We start from the raw sequence: 11440 nt of genomic DNA, 5'->3' as shown, positions 1-11440 counted from the left end.
ACAACGCGGGGTGGGGGTGGGGGTGGGGGTGGTGGAGCCCGGGAGTACTCGGAAGAGGCCGAAAGCCCGAGGACGAGCGAGGACGAGCGTACCGGGAACCCGAGGCGGCCCCTCCCACCTGCCACCGCCTGTCCACCCATGAGCACCCCCGGACGGCCTCGTCCGGCCAGTGGGCGTCGCCCCCGCCCAGTGGAGACGGTCAGCCCACCGGCCCGACCCACCCGGGACCCTGCGCCGGCCCCAGCTCTCAGCCTGGACGGCCCTCCAGGGGGAAGCCCCAGCCCCCGCCCCCGCCCTTCACGGGAACCCTGCACTTCTCGCCCCACTCTATCACTTATTCGATCCTTCCCTCCATCCTCGGGGACTCTAGCGTCAGATCACAAGAGTTTCAGGCCTGACTCGGCTCTTCACTCCCTCTGTGACCCCTGGCAAGCGACTTCACTGCTCCGTGCCTCAGTTTCCTCAACTGCCAAAAGGAACAAGAGAGGTGCAGCGTTCCGGGGCCGCGGATACTGTGTAGACGGTGCCAGTTACAGTGCCAAGTCCCCAGTGAGCTCAGTCGACAATAGTTGTTCGGCGGAGGGGGTGGGGAAGTGTCAGGTATGGGGCGATCTGAAATAATCCTTCTCATTCCTGCCCCTGCCGATGGGACACAAGCCAAATGCCCTGACTTTGCCACTCAGTGGGACAAAGACCCTTCCCCTCCCAGGAAATCCCGCATTCACCCCAAGACCCCAGGGCCTATCGCTGGGACTAACTCAATTCTCTCTGATCCCAAAGCATCTACTCCTAGCCTGGCTCCCCGATACTGTGCTAATCCTGGGGGGGGAGGGGTCCTCCCTGGTCAGTAGGGGAGGGAGGGGACAGACAGGCCTGCATTGAGAACCGGCCATCAGTGAGGATGCTCCGGGAGCGCAGGAGGCCCCTGGCCCAGAGGAGGGGACAGGTGAGTTTGAGTCTTAAAGGATCACTTCAAGGGTGCAGAATCACTCCTGGCAGAGGGACCTGCGGGTGTAAAGGCCCAGAGGGAGGGAAGACAGGAGGCAGAGAGCAGCTGGAGAGGGTCGTGGAGAAAGATAACAGGAAGCCCTATTGAAAAGTTTGGGGCTTAGACGTGGGGACACCAGTGGATGATTTTAAGCTGGGGGGTGATTTGAACTGGTTGTTTTACAAGTTCAGGCCTGCCGAACATTTTAGAGGGGTAAGACTGGGCGCAGAGACAGAAATACCAAAATAACAAGTTTAAAAAACGTATATGGTAGCTAACATTTCCTTAGGCACTGCGCTAGCCATCTCCTTTTATTCTCACACACCCCTTTATTCTACGAAAAGTTATATCCCCAATCTGCAGATGGGGAAACTGAGGCTCCGAGAGGCCTTCCTATTTTGCAATGAGAACCCCCACCTGTGAGAACAGAGGCCCTGCCTGAAGCGGGCTGATCTCCGTTTCCTCCAATACACCCATCCACTCCAACCCCAGAAAAGCTGTGGCCAGGGGTTTCCTTTTTAAAAATCAAAAATGCATGTTGCATTTCCGGCCTGCAAGCCGGGGCTGCCCGCGCGGCCCGGGGGAGGGGGCCTGCGGGCGCGGATGAAGTTTTTCTCCTCCGCCTAGGGGGCCCCCATCCGGAGGCAAACACACTGGCGAGCGCGCCCAGCGGCTCCTCCTCCCCCAGATGCGGCCAATCGCGCGGCGCCAGGACGGCTGCCCCCACCTCCCTCGCTAGCCCTGCCCCGCTTCCCGCCACCGAGCCCACAGCCGGCGCGGCCCAGCCAGGCTGAGGGTTGGCTCCGCCTCCCGCGTGCGGCGCCCCCTGAGCCTCGCCGCACCGCACCGCTCCGCGAGCCGCCCCATGCACTCTCTAGCCCGAAGGCGAAAGCGGTGGGGGATCGGGGCAAGGCAAGGGGGGAGCTTTTCCCGCACGCAGGAAAAAAGTAGGCAGGCGGGAAGTGCCACCCGACGTCCGCCTCAAATCCTGCTGCAGCCACACCTACCCCTTGCCCTGCGGATGAGTGACTCGCGCTCCCCAAACAGGCCAGGGCGGCTGGGGCTTTTCCTAGGGGCCTAGAGAAACCCAGCCTCGAGCCCCCCGCCGGAGAGCTAGAAGGGGTTGGATGGGGGCAGTGGACGCCGGGGCCCCATCCCCGCGGCTCCCGGGGCCTCGAGGCGGGGGCGCCCACCACGCCCCTCCTGGGTGACCCCCCCCCGAAAAGCTCCCTACCGGGTTAAGCGCCCTGTTCCGCCGGCTGCTTCGCTCCGACTGGGAGAGAGGAGCTGGGGAGGGGGCGTGGCCCGGGAGGGCGGGGTCGCCTCTGCCCCGCCCCCAGGAGCTCCCCGCCAATGGGGCCGCGGGCCAGAGCCCGGGAGGGTAGGGGCGGGGCGGGCGGGAGCGGCCCCCGCAGGACCTTTGTGTCTGCGCCCGGGACTCGCGGGAGCGCGGGACGCGGGGCCCAGGGGACGCGGCCCTTCGCCCAGCGGGCCGGGCGGAAGGGCGGGGCGGGGCGGAATGCCCGCCTGTGGCTACGCCCCGGTCAGAAACCAGCCCCTGAAAAGTGGGAGAGTCGGGTCCTTGCGCCCGTGCGGGTCCCTCCCCTCATCAACCATGTCGCGTCCAGCTCCCACCTGCCCTTGGCTGCAGGATCCGGATAAGGCTGGGGCGCTCCGTCTTCAGTAGAAAGAAAGAGATAAAGAAATGAAGAGAGAGGCAGAAGGGAAATAAGCGAAAAACAGAAGGGAGGAAAAGGAAAACGAAAAAAATGCAAAAAAAGGAAAAACAGGGAGGGGGAGCTGTTGGTTTTGTTCTTTTCTTTCTTTTAAATTTTTACTTCCACCCCCTCCTTGAGTCCTCTGTCTCTGGAGGTAAATGGTGTCACTCCCGTTTTACAGGAGAGGAAACTGAGGCACAGAGAGAGGTGACCTGTCCACGTCGGTCATGGCAAGTTGAGAGCAGCCCCTGAACACGCGGGCGCAGCCCCAGAGACCCAGAGTATTCGGGGGGGGCTCAGGGAAGGGGAGCGGTATCCCATACTTCTGGGACAACAGGGCCCATGTGTGGGGTTAGCACCCCAGTCCCTCTGCCTGCCTCAATCCAGCCACTTTGACACCACGCTGAGGGCCACTTTGGAACAGGCCCAACAACAAAACCAACTGTTCCAAGTCAGGCGAGGAACACTCCTAGACTCTGATGGGAATGTAAACGGAGCAGCTGTAGAAACAAACCATAAACAAACGTAGAGTCACCGTAGGACCCAGCAGTTCCACTCCCAGGTATGTTAGATAAATGGAAATGTCGATCCACACAAAAACGGACTTGTACACAGGTGTTTATAGCAGTATTATTCATAACATCGAGAAAGTAGAGACTACCCAAACAAATGGCCATCAGGTGATGAATGGATAAACAGAATGTTGTGTATCTATACAATAGAAAATTATTAGGTCATAAAAAGGAATGAAGTATCGATACATATTACAATGTGGACGAACCTTCAAAACATTTCAAATGAAAGAAGGTAGCCCCCAAAGGCCACATGTTGTATGATTCTATCTACATGAAATATCCAGAATAGGCAAATCCTTAGAGACAGATAGTACATTAGTGATTGCTTGGGGGTGAGGGTGGGGTGGTGGATGAGGGATGATAGCTAAAGGGTACAGAGTTTCTTTCTGAGGTGATGAAAATGTTCTAAAATTGTTTATGGTGATGGTTGCCCAACTCTGTGAATGTACTAAAAACCGTTGAGTTGTACACTTTCAATGGATGAATTGTATGGAATGTGGTTTATGACCCAATAAAGCTGTTATTAAAGAAGTCAGACAAGTGGGGACCCTGGGGTGGGGGCAACGGGTGGGCTGTAACCAGGAGGAGCACAAGGTGGGATTCCAGGATTTAGTCAAGTTCTGTCCCTCAGTCTGGGAGCTGGGTACACAGTGGTTCACTTTATGAAAATTCATCCAGCTCTTTAATAACACATTTTTTAAAAGGCCCAGCAGAAGCACAGAATTCCACCTCCCCATTTTACAGAGAGTAAAACTGACACAAAAGAAAAGTGGAAATATCTTCCCTGGAATTACACAAGAGTCTAAAAACTGTCCAGGCTGGGGCTGGGGTAGATACTACTCACCATGGGAATAAAATTTAGGAAGGTGCTTAAAAACTCAAGAGTCAAGATAAATAATATTTTAATACAATATTTTTAAAAATCAAAATTAATCCAAAAAAACCTTGATGAGCAAAATATCAAAATTTTAAATACAGATGACATGTAACAGGGCCTTGGCACAACCCTATATCACTCACCTCACTGTAACCCTGGCTCTCATATTTAGGGTCAAAAATTTGGGGATCAATCACAAAAAAGAAACTGGCCCTTGATATCTTTTGGGCTTCATCAAGACAGGGGGAGGCAGTGATGACCACCGAACTGCTGCAGGAAGTGCCCCGGTCTCTCCCAAGCCAGGGCAGTGGGGGGCCGAGGACCTTTGCCACACACCCCCAACACATGCAACCAGCCCAGTGATGACCACCCACCTGTAGCAAGAAGGGCCCCGGGTTCCCGAGCTGGGGTGGTGGGGAGCAAGGGTTTTTGGCATACCCCCCTGACATCTGCACCCAGCCCAGCAATGACCAAGCCACCCTTGGAAGCCCCCTGGTCTCCCCTGTGGGAATGAGGGCAGGCCTCAATCCTGCCCCTCCTCCTTCTTCTATCCCATTTCCTTCCCCTTCCCCCTCTCCCCCTCCCTCCCAGCTGCTCCACATCATAGAATGTAAAAATACAATAATATTAATAAAAACAATTTTTTTTAAAGACAGAGGGAGGCTGGCTGGTTAGCTCAGGTGATTGGAGCATGATGTTGGTAACACCAAGGTCCAGGTTTCAGATCCCCATACCAGCGAGACACCAAAAAAAAAAAAAAAGACAGAAGGCCACCCCCAGCTGACACCATTGTCCCCACCATTCTTACTTTGCCCCCACACTGAAGTATTTATTCCCTTTATATGCTTTTTAGTCCTTCCAAGGAACACTCCAGGTGAATATATTCTTATCCCACACCACAGGTAAAGAAATTGACTCATGATGAGCTTCCCCAGGTAAGTGGTCTATACTGGTCCATTGGCCTTTCCGTGCCTCAGTTAACTCATCTGTAAAATGGTTCTTGTGAGAGGTCATGAGGTAACCATTGGAAACTCTTAGCCCAGTAGCTGTCACCCCATAGGAGCTCAACAAATATTCGGTCCCTTCTTCCAACACTGAAGCCCCTCAGAATTCCACCCCTGCATCAGCTCACTGGGTTAGAGCACGGTGCTCTCAACACCGAGGTACAGGGTTCCATCCCTGTACCAGCCAACCACCAAAAAAACCCCCGAGATTGGTGGCATTTTGTTCCCCCTCCAAGGAGTCCTCAGCTTGGTGAGGTGGCAAATGCCAGGATGCCATGGGGCACACTGGATATCGTCACGTGGACACTCCAGGCAGAGGTTGATACCATCCAAGCCCACACCTCCTTCCTCCCAACTCAGGGGTAGGCCACCACCTTCTGAGGGCATTTTGGGAATGTGGGAGGGAGGGTTACCCCAGTGACTCAGGGGTGCTCCTGACAGGTTGTGAAGGCACAGTACCGCAGTGCCTGGCACATGAGGGGGTGCCCCATCCCCATAGCTTCTAGCACCGCACCCTGCAAGTGTGTCGGTGGAACTTAGAATTATCCAAGTCAATTTTTTTTATATTTATTTTTTTGCTGCTGGCTGGTATGGAGATCCGAACCCTTGACCTTGTTGTTATAACACCACACTCTAACCAACTGATCGAACCAGCCAGGCCTTGTCCAAGTCTAGAACCTAACTCCACCTAACCTGAAACCCCAAGTCTTCTCATACAGTTTTAAAGTCTGACATCCAAATTGTTCAGAAGAATCCATGAATTTCCTAGGGAGACAAGTACTGCTTGTGCTTGGGCTGCTCAGATTGCACCAGGAGGCCTGCTGGGGGAATCATGTTTCTGACGGCCACACCCACACCCTCAGACATTCTATGAACACAGGGACCTTGTTTCAAAATGTCAACAAGAGGTGCCAGCAATATTTGATTGAATACTGTCTTACTCCTGTGTTGTTGTTTTATTTCGAAAGACTTTGTTTTTTAGAGCAGTTTAGGTTCACAGCAAGATTGAGCAGAAAGTACAGAGATTCCCACATATGCCCTGTCCCCACACAGGCACGTCCTCCCTCACTATCAGCATGACCACCCAACTGATGCATTTGTTACAGTTGATGACCCCGCACTGACACATGTGATCACCACTCTCCTGGTGCTGTGCATTCTATGGGTTTGGACAAATGTGTAATGTCATGTGTGACAGTATCATGTAGAGTATTTTCACTGCCCTAAATATCCTCTTCTTTTTAAAAAAAATTTTTTTGTGGGGAAGCTGGCCGGTACAGGGATCCAAACCCTGGACCTTGGTGTTACAAGGCTGTGCTCAAATTAACTGATCCAACCAGCCAGCCATTTATTCCTTTTCACTGCTGCGTAGTATTCCATTGTAATACCACGATTGGTTTATCCACTCACCTTTGAGGAACATTTCAGTTGTTTCCAGGTTGGGGCTGTTACAAAGCTGCTATGAGTATCCATTAAAGTCTTTGTGTGTATATACGTTTTCATTCCTCTTGAGTAAATGCGTAAAAGCGAAGCGGCATTTATCATATCTAGGGGTAGTAAACGTGCATACAAAGTTGTGAAGTATGTATTCGTGTGTGATGTGTATAGATTTTACAATAAATTGCTTTTTCCTTTATTTTGCTTTATATTACAACTAGTGTGGGGAACTAGGGCATTAAATTGATTGTTTTTTTTAATGCATGTGTCTGAGGTTATATATATATTTCTATTGATTTCATCTCAGGATAGTAAAGGACCATTGCCAAACGCTTCATAGAGAAAGGGAGTCTTTTTTTTTTTTTTTTAGCATATTCATTGTTACACATCATACTTATTCTTTATGCCCGTTATCCAATCTCTCCCCCTCCTCCTCCCCCTCTAAAAACCATAGGTTTGTTCTTTCCATCTGATTAACTGTTGAGAAAGGGGGTCTTGTAGATGGTAGGTTGAGAACTAGGGTCTATGCCTGGCTGGGCTCTTCCTATTCACGTGGATGGGTCTGAGCAGGAATTTGCATGGGTGGGACGGGGCTAGGGATTGGGAGGGGCACTGTCTTTCACTCATTCCACGTGGTTATATCCGACCCTCTTTTTTTGTGTGGCTTCTGAGGTTTTCACTTTGTGGCTAAGATCAGACAAATATTCTGTAGCGTTTCCTTCTAATTCTTTGAACGTTTTGAGAAGCCACTTTACATCTTCTGGAATGTATTTTGGTGAATGGAGTGAGGATGTGATGAGTCAGGAGCACAGGATCTAGGAATGGGTGGCAGGTGGGGGATCTGGACTCTGCCACCTTCACCAGGCCACTTCTCTGCACCTCAGTTCCTTCATCTGTAAAATAGGGACGATGTCAGTCCCCACCTCAATAAGGTTGCTATGTTGTGGAAGCAAGAGAACGTACACAGCATGCTTAGGACACAATCTGGCACATGGCAGGCAAGTATCATTATTATTATTAGTGCATTAATAACAATAATTGCCTGCCACATGCCAGGCTGTACTACGCATGCTGCGTACATTCTGGGTGCAGAATGTAAAACGTGCTTAAATCTAGGTGCAGCCCTAGGAACGATGCTATCTACCAAGTGTGGGGCCCCTATAATGTGCCAGGCACACATTACACCATCATTTATATCCCATCTGGAGCTCAGCACAGCTTAACTCCTTAAATCCTCATCACAATCCAGAAGAATTATTGTCCCATTCTACAGACAGGGACATGAGGCTCAGGTGGCTTGCCCAAAATCATGTAGCAATAACCAACCAGGGCAGGATTTGAACCCAGCTCCATGTGATTCTCCAAAGTGCCACTTCCACTGGCCATTTAGGAGGAAGCCTCTCCCCTGGAAGTGATGCTCCACCTGCAGGGCTGGGACCGCAGGCTCTTGGAACACCTGCTTCCCCCTGCCCAGTGCCCTTGATCTCTGTTGGGGTGACTTCCTTCTGGACAATCACCTCCCTGTCCTTGGCCCACCTCCGACCACTGCTCCTCTCTCTGCACAGCAGCCAAGGGGTCTTCTCAGAATGGGAATTGGATCTTGGCCCAACCTCCTGTCCCTCTGCCCACTCCACTGGAGCCCAGTGGACACCTCAGGGCCTTCACATGTGCTGTTCCCTGTGCCTGCGACTCTTCCCCCAGATCTTCCCAGGACACCTCCTTCTGGTCATTACATCTCAATGTCCCCGACTCAGGGGAGGGGACCCTCTGCCCATTCCGATCCAGGTGTGGTGCCCCTTCAACCTGTCCCATCATCCATTGTTATCATCGTCTTCTCCCCATAAGATCGTGTTTGGCATTGTTCCCTTCCACTAAATTGTGAGCTCCTGAGGGCAGGCACCTCGTCTGCCTTGCTGTTTTGTGTGCCTGGCACATAGCAGATGCTCAATAAATGCATGTTAAAGAAACAAGAGCAGTAGCAAAAGTCATGGGGTGTAGAAAGACCTGCCTCAGGGGGCCGGCCCGTGGCTCACTCGGGAGAGTGCGGTGCTGATAACACCAAGGCCCCGGGTTCGGATCCCATATAGGGATGGCCGGTTCACTCACTGGGTGAGCGTGGTGCTGACAACACCAAGTCAAGGGTTAAGATCCCCTTACCGGTCATCTTTTAAAAAAAAAAAAAGAAAGACCTGCCTCAGGCTGGGGTGTTAGCTCAGTTGGTTAGAGCCCAGCCTTATAACACCAAGGTCATGGTTTCAGATCCCCATAGTGGCCAGCCACCAAAAAACCCCAAAAAACCTGCCCCAGATTAGGGGTGGGGGGTGGGACTCGCGGCCCACCCACCCTGCTCTCTTCTCCACAAAGACAGAGCCTGTGGATCTGGTAGGATCCCCTGCTTACCTGGCCACACTGACTCTCTTTCCCTGGAATGCCCTTCCGTCTGTCCCCCTCCATTTCATGGTTCACAGTCAGCAAGGGGTGCCTCTACTGAGAAGCCCCCAGACCCCCCTGCCCAGGTTTCCCCCCAGCTCTGGCTCTTCGCCTGCGACCTGAGCTGGCCGCAGGGCTGGGCTGACTCCGTAGCCTGCTGAGTGTAGGAATGGGCTCCCACACGCTGCTTGAGCCGTCCTCTTTGTCTGTCCACCTGAATACCCCTCTGTCCTGCCACCAGCCTGCCCTCTGCCTGGGAGGCTGAGGGACATCCATCCCCCAGGAGGGGACAGGCCTGGTTGGGGGGGGCCTGCCAGGTGACTCAGTTTCCCCTTCTGTAAAATGAAACCGGAAGAGCCCACAGTTGAGAAGGAGTTGAAAACTACTTGCTGGGCCGGGTGGGGAGGTCCATGAAGGGGGTCCTGCTCCCCCACCCGCTTGCTCCACCTGGGCTGACCCCCTCCAGCATCTGGTGAGGCTGAGGCCCACTTGGGGCGATGTCCCAGGGAGGCTGGCTGGGCCTGCGGGCTGAAGGAGGGATAAGGCAAGCGCAGGAGGCTGCCTGTGTGAGCACACTCCTCCCATGTGGACACAGACACACCGATGGACACACAGACATGGCAAGTCCCAGACACCCCCCCCCTACCCCAGGGGCATCCCACACGCATCCCACACACAGTCCCTACACACAAACCTGCAACCCACACAGATGCTCCACATAAGACACACCCACCGTACACACAGCCCAGCAGACAAGGCATGTGCACACACACACACACACAACACTTTGAGAATGATGTATTTTTGTGTCTTTGTTCAACCTATGTAGGGTAGATGCACAGGTGACATCCATTGTGTCTATCTGTGTGGGGAGTGTGTTTGTGGGTCACACAAACACAGATAAGACACACACAGACAAGTCACAGACACGCAGCCCACCCAAGGTGCATGGACACACACACACACACACACACACACACCCTTCACCCAAGATGCCTGGAGACACATGAAGTGAGACACCCGCCACCACACAATCACCTCCACAGATACACATAGAGAGTCACCTACACATGTGACACACGCCCCACGCAGACCAGGCACACTGGATGTTACGTGGGTATCTACACTGCATAGGTTGAACATAGACACATAAAAATACACACATCATTCTCAAAGTGTTTCAGGGCAATAAAAGAAAAGAAAAAAAAAAAATACACATATCACAGCTAACCCCCGCAAATGCACACACAAACACAGACACTCACAGGCCCTCGGACACCACCCTCCACTCACCCCATGCGCACACCTGCCCTCGCAGACACATGCAGGTGGAAACACGCACAGCCACCACTTTCCCATCTCACTTCCTCCTGGCTCTCCCTCAGCCCCAGATCCTAAGAGCCTTCTGGGTCTAGAAACTGTCCCTCCCTCCTCCACCAGGCAGGCCTCAGGGGCTCTGTCCAAGAGCTCTGAGGGCGGGGGGTGGGGGAGAGAAGGGGATGGCAGCTGCTGGGGAAGATGTGGCCCTGTCACCTCACCCCCAAACGCCCATCTCTTTAGAGAGAGAGTCTCCATTGGCGCCCAGGGAGTGAGAATCCCTCTCTCTCCTTCCTTCTCCCCAACTAAGCAAGGGGCAGAATCCAGGGTCACTGTGCAAATGCAGCAGAGGGGACCCCACAGCTGAGCAGGAAGAGGGGGAGGGGAAGCCTTGAGGTGGCCAGTCCCTCCTCTGACCCCTCTGTAACCCAGCCCCTTGATACACACACACGTTTCACAATAATTATAACTCACTCTTCTGGATTCCTTCCTTCTTATCATCTTATTGCCTCTCTGCCCAATCTGGACCCTTCTAGGAAGAAAAGATGAGCAGGAAGGAAAAAGACCCCCACCTTGTTCCCCCTTCAACGGCCCTGGCTGCAGAGTTTTTTCTATTGCACTTGAAGAAAGAATAGCCCAGAGAGGGTGAGTAAGGTGTCCAGAGTCACACAGTACGAGAGAGACCATGTGGAACTCCTGGGCCCCCAGTTACCCAAACTCCAGGCTTATACCATTCCTGGAGTGGCCTGCCCTCTGCCCTGGCCTTTGTGACTTGACTCTGCTAATTTAATTTACTGTTGTTGTCATAACTGTTGTTGTTATCCTTTGCTAACTTACTTTCTATAAGCACAACGCTACATGCGTCATGTGGATTTCTCTCATTCATTTAACAGTCTTTATTGGGCATCTGCTACGTGCCAGGCACCGGGGAGACAATGAACTGTCAATAAACTGATGAGATCCCTACCCTTGCAGAGATGATGTTTTGGGGGGTAACAGACAATTATCAACTCAACTAATACATGAGCAGTTAACTCCAGACAGGAAACTGTTGTCAAAATTGAACCAGGTGATACGATAGAGGGGGCCATGGC

General features: G+C 52.8%; 1 protein-coding gene across 1 annotated transcript in view; it reads right to left on the bottom strand.

Annotated features, from left to right (window-relative positions):
• Positions 1-2262, bottom strand: part of CARHSP1 (calcium regulated heat stable protein 1, 24kDa) — a 12855-nt gene extending 10593 nt beyond the window's left edge. The window contains exon 1 of the mRNA XM_008565087.1: positions 2223-2262. The gene's annotated coding sequence lies outside the window, so the exon portion shown is untranslated. The remainder of the gene's footprint in view (positions 1-2222) is intronic.
• Between the last annotated feature and the right edge of the window lie 9178 nt (positions 2263-11440).

Source organism: Galeopterus variegatus, unplaced genomic scaffold (assembly GCF_000696425.1).
Source record: "Galeopterus variegatus unplaced genomic scaffold, G_variegatus-3.0.2 Scaffold195, whole genome shotgun sequence".
Lineage (NCBI taxonomy): Eukaryota > Metazoa > Chordata > Mammalia > Dermoptera > Cynocephalidae > Galeopterus > Galeopterus variegatus.
The sequence above is the reverse complement of the archived record's forward strand: the minus strand, read 5'-3'. Positions and strand labels throughout refer to the sequence as shown.